Raw genomic sequence first — 6007 nt, forward strand, 5'->3', positions numbered from 1 at the left:
CCTGTGGAGAAGGACTTGGGGGTGTTGGTTGGTGAGAAAACGAACATGAGCCGGCTTCAGTGTGCGCTCCCAGCCCAGAAAGCCAACCGTATCCTGGGCTGCATCAAAAGGAGTGTGACCAGCAGGTCGAAGGAGGTGATCCTGACCCTGTACTCTGCTCTTGTGAGACCTCACTTGGAGTATTGTGTGCAGTTCTGGTGTCCTCAACAGAAAAAGGACATGGAAATGTTGGGAAAAGTCCAGAGGAGGGCCACGAGGATGATCAGGGGACTGGAGCACCTCCCGTATGAAGACAGGCTGAGGAAGTTGGGGCTGTTCAGCCTGGAGAAGAGAAGGCTGCGTGGAGACCTCATAGCAGCCTTCCAGTATCTGAAGGGGGCCTATAGGGATGTTGGGGAGGGACTCTTCATTAGGGAATGTAGTGATAGGACAAGGGGTAACGGGTTCAAACTTAAACAGGGGAAGTTTAGGTTGGCTATAAAGAAGAAGTTCTTTCCTGTTAGGGTGGTGAGGCACTGGAATGGGTTGCCCAAGGAAGTTGTGAATGCTCCATCCCTGGCAGTGTTAAGGCCCGGCTGGACAGAGCTTTTGGTGACATGGTTTAGTGTGAGGTGTCCCTGCCCACGGCAGGGGGGTTGGAACTAGATGATCTTGAGGTCCTTTAGAGCCTTAACTATTCTATGATTCTATGATTCTATGAGCTCTGTGTCACCAGTGGCAGAATTGTAACCCTGACACAAAGGTCTTAGCTGGTCTGTGATGTGCAAAGTATATTCATCCTTGAGAAAGAACCACTAAAACCTGTTCACACCAAATTTCAGTTTTGATGAACCAGAGATTTGCAGGCAATGAACACACCATGCAAAAGATCTCAACCAGCACTAACTGTAATAAGTTTTCTTTTCCTTAAATGCCTGGGTCTTTTCAGACAGAGCATCAAGAAAAGTCACCCTATGACAGTGTTCCTGCTATGAGGATAAATGTCCTTCTCATTACCCAAATGACAGGAAGTGGCAGAAATTGTGCTGTTGCCCAGTAAGCCATTGAATTGCATTTACACCTAGTTTTTCTTTTTCACCTCTCAAATTGAAGTTCAGAGTCCCTACAAACTCTTATCTTGATTATCACTGGCTGTGAGCCAAAGCGCACTTTGCTCAGCTTTCTATAAAATGTAAATCATGAGCAATCCAATGGCTTCCTGCAATATCTTTCATTAAAGGAAGATGGATCTACAGACTGAGAAGAGGGGGCAAACTTGTGATGCCCTCTGAAGCACCTTAACCAGCTCGACTTTGTTAACCTGCCAAGATATAGGGCTTTGTTAACCAGCTCAAGATATAGCTGACTTCAAGGAACAGCTCAAGCAAGTTCAGCAAGGCCTACATAATATTTAGAGGTTCCCCAGCAAAGGTAAAATCTTGGTACTATTCAAGCAAAATGTAGCACTCTGAATTCAATAGACCAGGAGATGTGAGGCTGCTGCAGCTCCATGCCCCCAGGTCCAAACTGTAGTGAGCCTAAAGATGTTTTCCTAGTAGGCACATGCACACAGAGAATGTTTATATACCACATATATATGTATACACGGCTGGACACACAGGTCACAGATAGACATTTACACCAACGCAAACAGCACATGTCTCCTGACCTATGAACTTGATGCAGCTGACCCTATTTAGGATAATGCTTCCCAATAGAAGAAGTGTATGTCTGTCCTGATGGGAGTCAGGCGTGGCAAATAGCAGACTCAAGCAGCCCAAACAGCATGTATTCCCATCTCCCTACACTCCAAATTGCATGTGCCACTGGGTCTCACTGCACTGTTTTCCTCTGCAAAACCCCCAGGTAAGGTCACCTACTTATAAATCATAAATATCACAGTCCAGGATGTCTGTTGCTTTTATCTCAGGAACTTCTGGTGCTCTTGCCTCACCTGCATGAAGGAGACCCACCCAAGGGGGGCGGGGGTTCTGTGGCAGACATATTGCTATTTCTTTTCCCCAGCTACAAAATTATGAAGGTGCTTTTCAGACACTGATCTCTTCAGTGCTATTGGGGCACAAAATACTGAAGAACAAGGGTGCAGCCACAGGGGAAGAGCAAAGCTGATCAGATAACCTGAAAAAAGAAATGCCTATTTCATCTTTGCTATTCCTTATCCTTAGGTTTGATGCTAATATTTGATGTTCAGTTATCTCTCCTGACAAAAGCTCTCCAGAAAAAAGTACAGTCTTGCTCTCTATTCCCTTACTGTATCTCATTGGAGATAAAACACAGCTTCTCCGTGGAGTTTGCTTCTCTGGCACATAATTTCTTGGGTTTGTTTTTAAAAAGAGCTGAAGAAGGATTTTGCCGGATTAACTGGCTTTCTCATAATAAAAGCCTTGAGCAGCTATAATTGTATAGTTGGCTTTGTTTACAATTATATCAGCTTCTCTTTTCTCTGTGATTTGTTTCCCAGTGTTGTTATCCAACACGCGTTCATGTTTGGTTTTGTTTTTTGTTTTGTTGTGGGTTTTTTTACAAATGGGATGATTGTTCCTCAAATGCCTGAAGCTGTTGCTGTGCTAATTCCTTTACTCAGCCTGCTGTGTCCTGTCCAACCTCCTGCCATGGGCAGGGACACCTTCCACTAGACCAGGTTGCTCCAATCTGGCCTTGAACACTGCCAGGGATGGGGCAGCCACAGCTTCTCTGAGCAACCTGTACCAGGGCCTCACCACCCTCACAGTAAAGAATTTCTTCCTTCTACTTAAGCTTCTAACCTAAATCTCCCCTGTTTAAGCTTGAACCCATTGCCCCTTGTCCTATCACTACAGTCCCTGACCAAGAGGAAAGAATGCCTTAAGCAGCAATCTGGTTTCAGTAGAGTACATTCAACAGCCACTCTCATACATTCCACTTTCCCAGGCCTTAGAAAAGAAATTGTTCTCCTTCAAACTCCAGGTGCCTTTTCAGTCCCACAAAACATAACAGCTGGTGAGCATGGCCCCATGAGCAGCACCTGATGTACACAGTCTATTTTCACTTTTTTTTCTACAAAGTTTTTCGAATTTGATTTGAAAAAATTGCCAGATCTCAAACACAAAAGCCATGGGATGTTGAAGAGCTTTCAGCTCCAGATTAAGTTCAAGAGCCCCTGCCACAAATCCTTGAAGATCATAAGATGCCACAAGACTTTAAACTGGAGAGATGTAGTTCATGGGGAAAAGATCAGAGGAAGCTCCCTGTGACTCCTGCCTTTCAAGATAACAATCTTGTGTGTTTAAACACTTCCACACCTCCTACATAGTTCATCTGATGCAGACACGATGCCTGTGATGCACAGACGCATGTCACAGTATACTGAAGGGCAAGACAAACTTGAAGATGATTTTGCAGACCTGGGTGAAAATCCCAGTCTGGAAAATGGATGAAGGACTGCATTGCTTTTCTCTCCTCAGCTTTGTAAAGTGGCATTTCTGCCTGTGAACCAAAGGATTCAGTACATGAAAAAGCGTCAGAATTATAGTTGAGCAAGCCAGTGAGGGGTGCTTACACACAGAGATGTTCTCAGAAAGTGTCAGTGTCAGCCTGAACTCTCATGGTAGGAAAAACCAAACAACCAAACAAAACAAACCCCAAGTAATCACTCATTTTCTGTAGAAAATGGTAGGCAATAAAAATACTCCCAAGGTTCACGGCACACTAAAAACTGACAGATAAAAAATACTCACTATGAATCTGTCAAGCAGCTCATGCTGCAGCAGGGCGAAAGCATGAAGCTCAGGAGCTAGGACCTCCAGTACTTAGGGAAGAAGGGAAAACATGAACAATAAAAACTTCAGTTATCCTGCAGCTTGCATGAAATCTGTGGGAATTTGTCAACCATGCTGGAAAAACACAGGAAAGAAGTGAATGAGCAAAGTTGGGCAGAGGGATTGCAGCTTAATTCAAGATCAGTCTGAGCCTTAAAATATGTAAGTTTACCTCTTTGCCTACAGAACTCCTGTGAATGAGTTATCCAGCAGCATTTCCTGCTGTTAGCTTTCCTGGCAAGGCTGCAATCAGAATAGAATTTCCATGTCAGAAGGAAACACACAAGTAGTGAAGTATGCAAATAGGGTAAAAAAGTAATTCACACATTTATGTTTAAGAGCCCATTTTGATTTTTCTAGTAATAAATTGAACTATCTCCAAGTTATCTTACTTACAAGTTATCCAAGTTATACCACTGTAAGGGTGGTGAGGCACTGGAGTGGGTTGCCCAAGGAAGTTATGAATGCTCCATCACTGGTGGTGATCAAGGCCAGGTTGGACAGAGCCTTGGGTGGCACGGTTTAGTGTGAGGTTTCCCTGCCCATGGCAGGGGGGTTGGAACATGATCTTAAGGTCCTTTCCAATCCTAACCATTCTGTGACTCCATGATTCTATGTGATTCCAAAACTCATATGGTTGCAGAAATACTATACTCAAGAAGAAAAAAAGTCTGGATGGTTTTACAGGAAAAACTATTCAACTATTATGCTTTGTCAGCCTGGCCACAGTCACATTGTTAGCTGGACAGCAAGGAAGGGGGTGTACGTCTTTTGTCTTTCTCAGCCAGGCTGGGAGGTAATCAGAGGGGAACCTTTGGGAGCAATCAGGATCCCCCATGCAAACACTCTGAACTCAGATCTCCAGGGAGCATCCCCAATAGCAGATTCCAGAAAGACAGCAGAGCAATTTGAAAGTCTGTACCTCTAATTAGCAAGCGCGTATTTCCCCTCGGGGCAGAGGGACTGGAGGCTCTGCTAGTTCAAGCAGACATACTGGCTGTTCTTATTTGGTTATCTACTTCTCATGTAAGCTCCAGCCTGATGATCTTACCTTTAACCCTGTGCCTTCAATCCTGCGCTCAATCTAGTTTTAGTGTGGGGCTGGGAAGGAATTCACTGAGGAGGGGGAAGAGGAACCAAAGTGAAGATTGGGAAGGACTCAAGCTCACCCATCAGCTGCAAAAGGTGCCCTTTCAGCCTCTGTAGTGCTCATGAGGCACAGGGTTTTCATCCTCATTGCTGGAAACTACTTCTTGCCATCTGTGCTTAACCTTTCACATCTCTAACTCTCTTGTCAACCTCATACCCACAAGGGAAGAGCAAGTCCTTCATGTAATGCTCTCTCTAGAAGACACTGCAATTTCACTTCATTCCAGTTTCTGTTGTGTTATCTCTCACTGCTGACGCATTCATCCAGCCAAGGCAACATGCAAACAGAGCAGCATTATCCCACTCTCCTCTCTGCATGGTGCACGTGCCAAGGTGCAAATCACCATGCTGTGCAATGAGCAGGGGAGTGACAGTGCTGAACAGCAGGACTCACTGGTTCTGTCTTATGCATTGCAACATAGATGATCATAAGAAAATAAATTGAAGTTGGTCTTTTCCATTGAAGTAACTGTTTGAAGGAATGCTCTGGTTTAATACTTTTGTATTTCACCTTTCACTTGACAAAGAGAGATACTTCCAATCTGCGTAACAAAAGCAAATCCTTTGCAAGGTATTGCAGCAAGGAGCCCTCTTTTTATGTAAGCTCTGGAAAAATCACTCACCTCTTAAGCCGACAGTCAAGAAGCAGGCATGCCATCCCAGAAAGTGTGCAATTCTGTCCACAACATCCTAAAAGCTAAGAACAGTAGAGAAAGACTGGAGAGGAGTACCAAGACCTTTGGATGATCCATCTTGACTGCTATGTGAATAACTACTCTGCTGGTATCAGTGGTTCTTGCACAACACATGCCTCTGATGGTACCTAAACACTATTATAAGACTGGACAGCCCACCTTGTCAAGATCTGAGGCTGTTTTATACTGTCCTGACAGCTTCCTGGCTTTGACTTCTTTCTATTTTCATTTTAGAGCATGTTCACATTAATAACAGTGGCTGAAATGTGTGTTCTCATTATGAAGGAAAATCTGCTCTTCCAAAAAAACTAATCAAGCAATACATTCACGCCTGAAGCAGCATTTTAATGGAAGAAAAGCTTCATG

General features: G+C 44.2%; 1 long non-coding RNA gene across 1 annotated transcript; it reads right to left on the reverse strand.

Moving 5' to 3' along the window:
• Positions 1–3760: 3760 nt before the first annotated feature.
• On the reverse strand, positions 3761–5733 carry LOC134161457 (uncharacterized). The gene is made up of 3 exons (XR_009963984.1): positions 5570–5733; positions 3970–4040; positions 3761–3872 (listed from the first exon to the last, which is right to left on the reverse strand). It is a non-coding gene; the product is annotated as an uncharacterized LOC134161457 (long non-coding RNA).
• Positions 5734–6007: the final 274 nt, after the last annotated feature.

This window comes from Pezoporus occidentalis, unplaced genomic scaffold, assembly GCF_034315485.1.
Source record: "Pezoporus occidentalis ecotype Australia unplaced genomic scaffold, CSIRO_AGI_Poc_V1 ctg175, whole genome shotgun sequence".
NCBI classification, from domain to species: domain Eukaryota; kingdom Metazoa; phylum Chordata; class Aves; order Psittaciformes; family Psittacidae; genus Pezoporus; species Pezoporus occidentalis.